Source organism: Microtus ochrogaster, linkage group LG2, assembly GCF_000317375.1.
Source record: "Microtus ochrogaster isolate Prairie Vole_2 linkage group LG2, MicOch1.0, whole genome shotgun sequence".
In the NCBI taxonomy this organism is placed as follows: domain Eukaryota; kingdom Metazoa; phylum Chordata; class Mammalia; order Rodentia; family Cricetidae; genus Microtus; species Microtus ochrogaster.
In genome coordinates this window covers 6069609-6083344 of record NC_022028.1, presented here as the reverse complement: position 1 = coordinate 6083344, position 13736 = coordinate 6069609, and positions in this window count along the sequence as shown.

Genomic DNA, 13736 nt, shown 5'->3' with positions numbered 1-13736 from the left:
GTTTTGGAAGCAGGGGAGAGTGGTCAGTAGTTGAAGTGCTTGTTGTGAGAGTCTGAGTTCAGATCCCCAGAACCTTATAAGTGCCAGCCATCCATGGCAGCCCATAGAGAAGTCTAGTAATCTGAAGAAAGAGACAGCATCCCTGGAACAAACTGATAACTAGACTAAGGTGTGAGTGAGCTCTGGGTTTGAGTGAGAGCCTCAGCCTCAATGGATAAGATGTTGAGCTACCAAAGATGATTCCAGACGTCTGCCTCTGAGAGCCACATGCATGAGCATGTACTTCTGCCCACACATAAGTGAACATGTATACAAACATACACACTCATACAACACATACGCACATGCAAAAAAGCTTCCAAACCTTGTAAAATATTGATAACAGAGCGACATACAATTGTGGGGTTTTTTTCTTTTTCTTTTTAGAGACAAGTTCTGTTGTGGGATATTAGTACACTGTATGATGGTATATTTGCTGTGATTGGTGTGATAAAAAGCTGAACGGCCAATTGCTAGGCAGGGGGTATATGCAGATTTCAGGAGAGAGAAAGAAAGAGGAAGAGATCATGGAGGCGCAAGAGAGAAGCCAGGAGACGCGGAAGAAACAGGATGGACAGTAAGCAACAGAAGATAGATTAGTATACGTGAGTTAACTTAAGTTATAAGAGATAGTGGGACAAAACTAAGCGAAGGTCGAACTTTTATAATTAATAAGAAGTTTTTATGTCATTATGTGGGAACTGGCTGGTGGGACGCAATTAAGACATGTTACAAGGTTCTTCATGTAGCTGAGGCCAACCCCAAACTCTATAAAGCAAGGTTGGCTTTGTGCTCTGGATCCTTCTGCCTCTCTACCTCCCAAGGACTGGCAGTAGATCCCTGTGCTACCACGCCAGGATAAACTTTCTAAACGGCATAAAAGCATCATGGAATGTCAACCAAACAAACAAATCCCAAACATTAAACATCAATCAAGTCATACTTGACTGAATACATCAGGTAGGGTCCAACCAGGAAAAGAAAGACTCCTCCAAGTGTTTGCAGCAAAGACAACCAAATACAAGACTCGCGGCAGGAAGAACTGGGAAGCCAGCAAGAAGCTCTGGTAGGTACAAGTACAGCTTCGTCACACAGGAACTGGAAGGACAAGGTTAGATGAGCTATCCCAGCAGCCAATGAACGGATCAGCCGGCTGAGCCCAAAGCTTACAGGCCTCTTCAACGGGAGCCTAAGCTAGAAGCAATGCACCATGGATGATGAAAGCAGCCCTGGTGTCAAGAGAAGTGTTCTGAGTGCAAGCCCTGGAACCCACATGGTGAACAGAGAACTCAGAGAACTGACTCCCCCACACTGTCTTCTGACGACCACGTGAGTGCTATGGTGTTCGGTCTCCCTCTCCCTCTCCTCCTCCCCCTCCTCCTCTCCCCTCTCTTTTGCACGAGCGCGCGCTTGCACACATGTATGTGTGTATACGTGCGCGTGTGTGCACGCACGCACATAAATAAATGTGAAAAAGAGCTAAGGTCTTTGGAATATCTACAACGTTGTCTTTTTACCTATTTCTGGAGTGCATTGTTTGACTTTCGTTCAATAGGCAAATTGTTTTTAAGGTTTTATTTCTCCTTCTATCTATGTGAAGGTATGCGCATGTGGGTATATGTCTGGGGAGGCCAGAAGAGGGTGTCGCATCTCTAGGAGCCAGAGTTCTAAGCCTCTGTGCGTCTGTGACGTGGGTGCAGCTAATTAAACTCCACTCCTCTGGAAGACAGGCAGTGCCCTTTCCTGTTGGGACAGCTGTCTGGCCCCTCAGGAAACAATTTTTGCCCAATCAGAAAAGTCTGAAGCTGAGCTAGAGAGCTGTGGGTGCTTGGCTGAGTGGTGCGGGGTGCACATAGCATGCACGAGGTTCTGGTCTCGGTCCAGGGCGCCTCTCCCTAAATGGATGACTGTCTGGCTGAGTGATTAGAAGTGATTTTCTTGTACGCTTGCAGCTGACTTGGTATTTCTCCCTACCACACTAAATTTGTTTAAACTCAAATTCCTCTTTCTCAAGGTTCTTTCCCTCCAAACAAAGCTTTCCCCGGTACTTTCAATTCCCGTCTCTTCGAAGAGTCAGCAAAGGAAAGCCCTTTCCCTTTCATTTTGATTTCAGAAACTTGCCAGTGGATACTTTCCTTTGGGGAAGAGACGCTGGTCTGGAACTGAAGTTAGACACGGAAAGTCCTGGCCAGCAGTTTCTCACCCGTGTCATTTCCTGAGCCCTTGGCAAAGTGCTGATGTGTGGTGACTGGAAGGCCTTTCCGTTCTGCAGATCTTTCATGTCTTTGCCTACTTGGGTTCTGAAGCACCCGACGACGTGTCTCTGAACGCCGATTTACGCCTTTACATTTGGTTTTAGATTCAACCACACAAGCACTGACTACTTCTCTAAGCAGAAGGTCATGACTCTTGGATGTTTTGGGTATGCTGTTGTGATGTTGTCAAGGGTAGATTTCTTTATTCTTTGCTTTTTCTTTGTAACAGATGAGAGGTAAGGTTTGAACAGTGTGGCGGTTCTGTGGTAGATAAACACACACACACACACACACACACACAAGTGTAAACACAAATATGTGTTTGTGTGCGTAGACAGTGGTCTCTGGAAGGCCAGCTTTCCTCTGGTAGGACTGGCTGCTCGGATGGGGAGCACTGTGTACTCAGACCCATCCAGTATCTCACACAAAGGGCATTTACTTCCCTACCTCGCCTTTGTATCCAGTAGTTAGAAAAGTTTATGACCTAATATTAATAAGATAGATCTATTCTGATTATATTTTAGCCATTTTAAAATATTTATTTGCCAGGCAAATATTATGGTGTTGGCGCATGCTTTTAATCCCAGCACTCAGGAGGCAGAGGCGGGTGGATCTCTCAGTCAGAGGTCAGCCTGGTCTACACAGAGAGTTCTAGGGTGGTCAGGGCTACACAGAGAAACACTGTCTCGAAAAACAAACAAAAACAAATAAACAAAAATTTTACTCATTTATTTACTGAGCCAGGGTCTTACTATGTAATCCTGGCTGGCCTGGAACTCTCTCTGTAGTCCAGGCTGGCCTTGAATTAGGAAAGATCCACCTGCCCCTGTCTCCCAATTGCTGGGATTAAAGGCTTTTTAAAGATTCGAATTTATTTTATTGTGAGTGTATGAATGCTTTGCCTGTGTGTATACTTGTGTTCCACGTCTGTGCCTTGTAGGCACAGAAGTCAGAAAAGGGTAAAAGGAAAACCTGGAACTGGAGTTACAGGTAACTGTGAACCCCTGTATGGGTGCTGGGAACCGAGTCTGTGTCCTCTGCAAAAACAAGTGTGTTCTTTGCTTGTTTGTTGTTTGTTTGTTTGTTTTTCAAGAGAAGGTTTCTCTGTGTGGCTCTGGCTGTCATAGAACTTGCACTGCAGACCAGGCTGACCTCAGACTGACAGAGATCTGTCTGCCTCTATCTCCTAAGTGCTGGGATAAAAGGCGTGAGCCACCACTACCCAGGGTACAGCAAGTGCTCTTAACCACTGAACTTTCCCTACAACTGTTTTTGAGATTCATATTCTCTCTCTCTCCCACCCTCCCTCTCCCTCTTACCTGGGCCATTAGCTTAGTGTGGTTGGCCTTAAACTTTTTTGTAACAGAGAACGATCTTGCATGTCTAAATCTTTCTGCTTCAATCTCCTAAGTGCTGGGTTAACAGGTATGTTGCTACCATTCTTGCTCTACGCCATATTGGGAAGCGAATCCACTGCCTTGTGCATGTTAGGCATGCAGTCTACCAGTTGAGTTATATCCCCAGTCCTTGGAATGGTATTTCAAATAGAATATAAATATGTAAAAATAATTTTTCATTATTACTTAATTGTTTAACCTATAATATTTCCACTGAAGATGATAATGGAACACAAAGTAAGTGTGAATCATGAGTAATCATAGCTTAGGCAACATCTCCACCAAGAATTTGCTATTAAGGCTCATTCATTCATTAGAAGTCTTTGCAGCTGGACATGGCGGTGTGTGGCCATGAGTCCTGCACTTGGGAGTAGGCTAAGGCGGGAGGATTGAGAATTTAAAGGCAGCTTAAGTGGTCTCACAAAAACACAGTTTTCTGTAAATGTTGTCATTTATTTAAAAAGAAGAGAAGTCACACCTTGCAACAAGGGTCACATAGGAGGTGTACTGGAAGAGGAGAGAGAGGGAGCAGAGAAGGGGGCAGAGTCCAGTTTCTGGGGACAAGAGTGGCAGAAGAGAGAGAGAGAGAAAGAGAGAAAACAGAAACAGAGAAACAGGGGAGGTGGACAAGATTGGTGGAAGAGAGAGAGAGAAAGACGGGGGTGGGCAAGGCCCCCCGTTGAAAGGGACAATAACACATGTGCACAGGGGGTGCTCTTAGTGGCTGCATCTGAGGACGTATCCTGTCAGGGCCCTAAGGGAAGCCAGTATAGATACCTGAATACTAACTGTAAATGCTGAAAAAATAATTCCTTGATCTGAAATCTTGAAGAGGTAAAAAAAAATATTTTTTTTTTATTCTTTCAAATGTTGTTGTATTTAGTGCAGTTGTTGTTTTGTTTTTTGGTTATACTAGACGCCCAGAATCTTGTATACCTGAGGGAGGAAACTGGTCCCCACTAAATAGCTAACAGCCCTGCCAACCTCTTAGCCTGCCCCTACTGAGAGCCTTCCACGTGCGCATAGTCCGTGAGACAGTAGAGATGCGTGGGACAGTTTCAGACTCGTAAGGCTTCACTCATACAACAGGAAATGAAAGCGGTATGAAAATAGCTTTTTTATAAGAGAAAACGCACTGAGTATCCCAGAAAAGGTTTAAACACAGATTTTTTTTTTTTTTTTTGAGGCATGAGAATCATATTCAAGAGAGTCATGGAGAAGAGGGCAAGAAACACCAGAGAGGGGAGTTGGGGTACAATGAAGTTGGGCTCCTTTTTTTAATTCATTATTTGTTTAGTTTGTTAAATTTATTTGTTTATTTTGAGTCAGTGTTTCAATCTTTAGCCCAGGTTGACCTGGAACTCACTATGTAGCCCAGGCTGGATTCGAACTCATGATGATCTGCCACCCTAAACTCCCCAAATACAGGGATTACAGGTTTAAGCCACCATGCTTGGCCTTTAAAGTATCCAGTTCTGTCTATAACTCTATCCACTGGCCTACCCTTTAAAATAGATTTTTGTTTTTATTTTTAATTGTGTGTGTGGAGGAGAAGGGGTGGTATGCACATAGCACAGGTGCCTGCAGCTGAAGTTATAGATGTTAACTCTCCTGGTCTGGATCCTCTGCAAGAGCAGTGTGTGCTCTGAGCTACTGAGTCATCTCTGCAGGCCCTACTTTTGTTTTGTGAGATAAGTGTCACTCAGTACCCCAGGATGGCCTAGAACTCACTGTGTAGACCAGGTTGTCCTTCCTGACGGCTAGGATCGTGGTGTAAAACACCGTTTCTTACTACTCTTTACTTGACTTTATTTGTAAGTGTTCCATATTTTGTACATACTAGGCAAGCGCTCTACCACTGAGCTACCTTTTTATTTTATTTTATCGAGACACGGTCTCATCTTTTGAGTGCAGGGATTAGACTCTACCATATCTAGCCTGGCTTCTTAGCTTAAACCTAGGCTACACAACAGCAAGAATGATGCCTCCTTCCTATCTTTCGGTACCCAACTACACAAGTGCCTATTCAGTGCCTGGCCGAGAGTAGATCTTCAGTGAGTGACGCGGGGGAAACAGATTGGCTTCACGGCTGGTGTGTAATCTGTGCTCACACAACAAACAGAGGAGGAGTCAGTCCTTCCGGGCTTCTGCCCTCCCCTTTTCCCCTTCCCTCCTCTTCTTTCAACAAAGGAAGACATCCTAGTTCAAGAAGCAAATTGAGGGCTGGAGAGATGTCTCAGTGGTTACGAGCATTGCCTGTTCTTCCAAAGGTCCTGAGTTCAATTCCCGGCAACCACATGGTGGCTCACACCATCTGTGGTGATGTCTGGTGCCCTCTTCTGGCCTGCAGACATACACACAGTCAGAATATTGTATACATAACTAATAAATAAATATTATATAAAAAAGAAAAAAAGAAGCAAATTGACTTTAGAACAGGCTAGAGTGTCAGCTGGAGAGTTAGTCTTGTAGTCTTTGCTCAGGTTCTATCGCTTCGAGGTCGTGTGATCTTAGGCCACTTAACTACAGTTAAGTGCTTGCCCCCGGTGATACAGTGAGAGGCTGTCTGAGGAGGCAACAAACTGTATCTGACGGTGTCTGAGCTGCCAAGAGGCCAGATGATGGCTGCTGTTCTGAATGTCATTGTTGCTCCTGCTGTCAAGGTAAAAAGAGCATTTTTCCCTTCAGTGATTGATTTTAAGGCACACATAGCTACTATAAGCTGCTATCTTGTGAAAGGTCAGTGATTTAGAGTGGCTGCAATTGGGTCCAGGATTACTCTGTGAAAAAGACAGCAGCCTGACTAAAGTCAAAGGTATTCTGTGAAAATGTATTTGGTAGTGAGGAAAGGTTAGAAAATCCAAAATATGCCATGTAGGTAGGGTTTGCTAAACTGGGAAAACCGGATTGGCAATCTAGAGAGTATTAAAAGTTAGTGAGGAAAAGTAGGGATGGAAGAAAGGAAAAAGGGTAAGATAAGGCCTAGGAGATACAGTTGTTGGGGGAACAAGCAGCCCAAATCAGAGATGTGCTTCTGATGAGGGAAACACCGTGTGTTGGTTATTTCTGTCAGCTGCTCAGAGGAACCTCAGCTGAGCAATTTTCTCCATCAGATTGGCCCGTGGGCATGTCTGTGAGGAATTATCTTTTTCATCCTTCCTCCGTTTCTATCTGTCCTATGTATATTTCTTCTTTTCTTTTTCTTCTTCCTCCTCCTCTCCCCCCTCCTTTTTTTTTTTTTTTTTTTCGAAACAGAGTCTCTCTTATGTTGCCCTGGCTATCCTGGAACTCACCATGTAGACTAGGCAGGCCACAATCTCAGAGGTCTGCCGGCTTCTGCCTGTCAAGAGCTGAGATTAAAGGTGTACGCCACCACATCCAACTTTTTTTTTTTTTTTTTTTTTTTTGGTTTTTCGAGACAGGGTTTCTCTGTGGTTTTGGAGCCTGTCCTGGAACTAGCTCTTGTAGACCAGGCTGGCCTCGAACTCACAGAGATCCACCTGCCTCTGCCTCCCGAGTGCTGGGATTAAAGGCGTGTGCCACCACCACCCGGCACAACTATTTTCTTGATTGATGATTGCTATAGGAGGGCCCAGCCCAATGTGAGAGGTAGAAGCCCTGGGTTGTATGAGAAAGCAGGCTGAACAGACCACCGAAAGTGAGACAGGAAATGACCTCTGCTTCTGATCTTGCCTGCAGGTTTTAGCTTTGAGCTGCTGCTCTGACTTCCCTTGCTGACACATTGGAATCTGGAAGTCAAATAAGCTCTTTCTTCTCCTAGTTGTTTTTGGTCAGTGTTTTGTCAAAACAGCAGAAAGCAAAGCAGAAGAGAAGACATAGTCCATGTCCAAGGAGAAGCAATTCTGTAAGGAGGTAGACAGAGGTGTAGGAGGGCATTTAGGATGATCAGTTTCCCTGGTTATAAAGTCAGAGTGTAAGTAAAAGCCTCGAGGACCAGGAGGTGGAAGTGTCCTTGAAGGTCCGGTGTTTCAGGTAAAGTAGCCTTGCCTCTGTAGGTGACGCCTGTGAGAGAAGGCGGAGCAGGCGTGGGCTGACTGGAGGCTGGAGAGCCTGGCTGAGGAGCCATGTATAGAATGTGGTGCGGCTGTGGGAGTGGCAAGATGTGGCCGGAAACCAGCAGAATGGAATGTGAAGGCTCAGGAAAGAGAGAGGAACATCTTGGTTTGTGAGCTTTTTTCTGCTTTGGCAGGCATTTAATTCTTGGCATAAAAATAATGTCATTCAGTGCTCAGTACCACAGACACAGACACAGACAGGCAGACAGACAGACAGACAGACAGACAGACACACACACGCACACACACTCCCCTCTATCCACACATACCAGTATTATACATGTACAATTAATCTCCAGAACCTCATTTCCCACATTCAATCTACAGCACCATACACATACACATACATACACACACACACACACACACCACACCACATACACACATCACACCACACCACACAGACAGACAGACAGACACACACACACGGGGTTCGGGGGAGATATCGATTCAAAGTTCCAGTGTCCTATGAGAGATAAAATCTTCTCTATCCTTGGCACAGTTGGGGAAGTTAAGTGGGGATCTAAAATAAAATTTCCACTTCTTGTTTTAGAAACAGACGATGGCAGAAACACAGAGATACACTAATTGAATGAATGCCTTTTAGTACCATATTAGGTCAGACGCGGGCCAGGGGATAATGAGCACATACGGATAGGATCTTCTGCTCAGAGTCCCTGGGGTTACTATTTTAAGAAGAAGCCCTATCATGTAATTGTCTCACGAGTGCTAGGATTACAAATGTGGACGGCCATGTCTAGTTTGTGTTGGTACTGGAATCAAACCCAGGGCTTCACGTATGCCAGGCAAGCACTCCACTAACGGAGCCTCATCCCTACTCCTCCTTTCTTGGCTTTTTAGCCAGCCCATGCTGACCTCGAACTCACTGCATAACCGAGATGATCTGGGACTCCTGATCCTCCTTTATTTATCTCCTAAGTGCTAGGATTCAGGCATGAGCATCCATGCCTGGCTCTGTGTAATTTATAGAAGTTCCTGAGCAACGAAGACACAAGTTCGTAATATTATTCTCTTTAGAAAGTGTTCCTGCAGCGGAGTGATTTGTGATATGCACCGCTACTACCTGGCTTATGGACAATACAACACAATAGTGTTCGTTGTAAACAATTCAACCAATTCATAGCCTAATGAAATGAAAAGACGCTTCTCAAAAGATTAAAGCATAATGCCTCATACATATATGAAAAAAGTTTAATATCACTAGTCTTCAGAGAATGCAAATTCAAATGACGCTGATATTCCATCTCAAGCCTGTCAAAATGGCAGTCATTAAGACAATGAATAATAAGGTACCCAAGCCTGTAATCACAGGATCCAGGAGCTAGAGGTGGGCGGATCAACATCATCTTTAGCTACAGAGCAGTAGGAAGCCAGCCTGGCATGTACAAGAACCTGTCTCAGAAACAAATGAAACAACTGGCAATAAAAAGGGGAACCTTGCTGGGCCTCTGGTGGTGCGTGACTTACCCTTAGCACTCAGGAGGGGGGCAGAGGCAGGCAGAGCTCTCTGAATTTCAGGTCTACCTGGTCTATATTATCAGTTCCGGGCCAGTCAGGGTCATATAGTGAGAATCCAGTATAAAAGAAGAAAAAATAAACCAAAACTAAAGTGGGGGAAACCCCATACAATGTTGATGGGAATGAAATAATGTAGCAACTATGGAAGTCAGCATGGAGGTTCCTCAACATATTAAAAACAGGTAGATACCACATGACCAAACTGTACCACTCAGGGTATTTACCCATAAGACTCCAAGCTGACATGTCACAGGGACATTTGCATATCAATGTTTACTGTAGTATAGTCACAATAGCTAAGTGATGGAACAAACCTAGGAGTCTATCAACAAAGAAATGGATAAAAACATGATATATATGTGTGTGTGTGTACATATACACATAGATATACATATAGGTATACAATGAACTTTTTAGTCATAAAGAAAAATAAAGTTAAATGTTGTTTACAGGAAAACAGGTACAACTGGATGCAATATTAAGCAAAGGAAGTCAGTTTCAGAAAAACAGGCATTGCATGGCTTCTCCCATCTGCGATTCTTAGATTTCATGAAGATATGTGAAGTTATGCATGTACTATGACATGAAGGTAGAACTGAAATTGGAGAGGAACGAAAGGAATTAAGGTGAAAGGCGATAGGAGGAAAGGGAGAGGGAAAAGCAGATGGAGGAAATAAGATCCAAATACACTGATACTTATATGAAAATGCCCTCATGCAATGTAGCGATATGTAGAACAAACATACACAAATGAAAATACAGAACAAAGCAACCAGTACTCGGGAGGCAGAAAATTAATTTAATTTCTGTAAATTACAGGCTCTTCTGCTTTACATAGTGAGTTCTAGACTGGCCATGGCTACACAATGAGACCCTGTCTCAAAAATCAACCAAACCCACCAACAAAACAAAACAGAAACAAACAAACCAAAACAATACAACAACAAAACCACACCAAACAAACAAGGGTGGAGGAAGAGGGGGGAGAGTTCACATTTTATTGCTCTGTGCTATGTTGAATCTAAATACAGCATTTTTTTTTTTTTTTGCAATAGGGGATTTCATCCAAACTACAGTAAATTAATTATATGCAGACAAAATACTCATACAAAAAAAATTAAATAGATCTTCAAAAAATAAAAAAAAGTATTTCACAGTCAGTAGGGGCCGGTTTTGAGCATGGCATGGAAAGTCAGGCATGGAGAACCAGGGACGGAAGGTACACATTTAGTTTTAGCACCAGAGAAGCAAAGACAGGAGGATCTCTGTGAGTTCCAGGCCAGGAGAGCCCGTCTTAAAAACAAAACCAGTTACAACACACAAACAAACAAAAGCATAGAAAGGTAGCATAACTTGGAGTTCTAGCGTTTGGGAGGAGAGGAAGCAAGGTCTCAAGCTGGAGACCAACCTGGGCTACAAAGTGAGAGCCTGTCACTGACAAACAGCCTTAACATCTGGGAGACTGATACTTCTTGAAAGAGCTTCCTCTGGAAGCTCCTGGCTCCTGTGACCTGCCTATCACTGGCCTCCAATCCACGGCAAATAGCATTGTTACAAAGATCTCTGCAGTACACAGAATGGTCATTTGTTTGAATAGGGCCATCAGGATTTTGCTTTTTCTCTCTCTACTTTACTGTTATTAATGATTAAAGACAAGTTTTCAGAGCTGGGGATCTGGGCTTGTGCACACTAGGTAAGCAATCCGCCGAACCTCCCCACCAGCCCTAGAGTTTAAAACATTTAAAGAAGTATGATAGAGAAAATGCTCAGAGTGGTCACAGGTCTCCCTATAGCCCCCAAACTGCTAGTGGAATAACAGGACCCTGTCAAGGGCTGATGGATAGGACACCGGCTTTAGCAGAGGGTGGGGGAGGGGATGTGAGGAAGAGGCTGGATGCCTACTTTTTTCTTGAACACACAGTATAGTCTTCATGATTAAGATTGTAATTTCCGACAATTATAGTTGTTTTCTAAAAAGGGATTTATTTTTTAAAAAAGATTGAGGTGGTAGAAACTTAACTGCAGCAGAAATTAGCCAAGCCAAACAAGATTATAAAACACTGCTCAGGAAGCCTAGTATTTTGAAACTAAGAACAAAGAAACAATGAAGAATTAGTTTCTGGCACCTTTTGAGCTCAACAAGTAGTTAAAAGCAAACATTTAATTTTCTTTCTTTACTGTGCTGGTCCTTGTAAAGTAGTTTTTGCCAACAGGAAAATAATTGGTGGTGTTTTAACACAGTCATTTTGTGACAGTTGCCTAAGAAAACTTCAGGAGACGCATGAATGGGATTGGTCGGAAATTGTGTCAGTTACAGAGATCGCAACATTCTTGAAGCCAGAGTAACACGTTCACTATGTAGAAGGAAAAAAAAAAGGATGATTGATCAGAGTGAAATGAATCCCTTGCCCTGGCAGACAAAGAGCGGAGAATTGATGAACTAACATTTGCACACTCGGAAGTTTAGCAAGTTCTTACAAACTTCCTTAGTGACACGAGAGTCCTAAGGAAGGGACCTACAGAGCTTTGGCATGTGCCTTTGCCCAAAGAACCGTCTTGCTGACCTTAGGAAGTATTTTTACAGATAATTTTTAAAGCTTAAAAATAAATTTCTGAAAAAAATTTTCTGCGGGTAGAGAGATGGCTCAACTGTTTAAGGGGTGTGCTGCACTCACAGAGGACCTGATTTGGTTCCCAGCTCCCACCTCTGGTGGCTTACAATTACCTGTAACTCTAGCTTCCGGAACGGGCACTGGCACACATGGGGACTCAAACAGGTAGGAACTCACACATACATGTAAAAATAAATACATTTCCGGCTTTCATGGTTTTGACTTTGGAAGACCGATAGTTTTCAGTCTTACCTCTCTGCTGTTCCACCCTTCTCCCTGAGCCTTGCCCTATTCATAACATATATTTTTTAAAGCTCTTATACACCTGACATTGTGTATTTCAGGCTGTTTATTATGTGTTTATGTTCTGCCTTTGGGTTAGAATGCAACGTCACTGAAGATAAGGGCTATGAATTTTTTATTCGTGTTGTTTGCTTGGTAGGAGACAATGAACATATTGCTCAATAAGTATTCGTTGACTAAAGCAAGGCAGTGTGCTGTGCTTTCAATGCTGTGCAGCTGGCATCAGCTGTGCAAACTAAATGTTTTCCTTGATTCTGCTTGGACACTGTAATCGTAAAGGTTTGATCCACTGTGAATCTTAACAATTCCTGTTTCAAAATCGCCAAGGCAACCCTTTCGAGGCAGGAAAGGATGCCCTTAGCAGGCCTACGGGAGACAGTGAGAAGAGATATTTACAGTTACTGCTCCAGCCAGGTCCTTGTTCTACATAGCCCAGATTTCTTTCAACACATCTAAGAGTTGAAGTGCCAGTCAGGTTCTTTAACTCAGGACCTACAAAAAAAAAAAAAATAAAATAAATGGCAGGGTTGAGTTGCAGAGACCCAACTTGGCCTGGTCCCAAAGGGCAAGACAGTTTTAAGTGTCGAGTAGCTGTGAGAATTCCATGACTTAATTTCTCTGAAAAGCACCAGGCACGACAGTCGGCAGTCCACACATGCTGCTCCACATATTCGCTCAGGAGCTGAAGTTGATTTTTTTTTTCCCAATTAGGAGCGGAGAAAAGAAAAAAAGAAAGGAAAATTACGCTGAATTAATAAAATTTGTCTATAATTCGAAGAAAGCTCCTGTCTGATTACAGTAGTCCTAAGCTGACCTTCATGTTGAGTGTAGAAAAAAAAATGCCTGGCAATGTTTCAAACCATGATGCCTAATTTAGAATAACTTCTATTTCAAAACAGGGACTAGGAAGTCGTCTTTGGCCAACAAGAGACTCAAGGAATACGGTAATGTATTCCTATGAAACAAGTCACTTCGTGCCCCCTCCAGCCCCGCAAAGGAGAGCGCGTGCTCTGCAGGTGGACTGTGGGGTCCCCACGTTTGCCGGGACTGCCTTGAACTTCGAAATCAAAGCGCTCGCTCCCCTAGTTGTCCCCTCTTAGATCTCCCACAAGCTACGTCTTTGGAGGAAAGAGAGCGGGGCAACCCAGGCTCACTTCGCGGAACCCCGTCGGTACCCGTCTGGGTGGCGCGCCCCACGCAGATCCCGCGCGCCCGCAGCTCGCCGCACCTGGAGGAGGGCGGCGCGCGGCCCCGCCGTGACGTCACCGCACCTGGCACCAGCTGCGGGAGCCGGGGTGGCGCGCGGGGGCCCCAGGGGGCGTGGCCGAAAAAAAAAAATCCCAGACCATTCTCGCGAGATTTCGCTCCAGCCGGGTCCCAACGCTCGGCGCACCGGCTCGTGCATTGCACCCGGGTCTCGAGCGGGGCGCGCTCGGCCTCTGAGGGAGTGGGTGCGGGGCGGGCCAGCCGGTGCCGCCGAGGCGAGCGGAAGCGACCGGGAACCGCGGCGGAGGG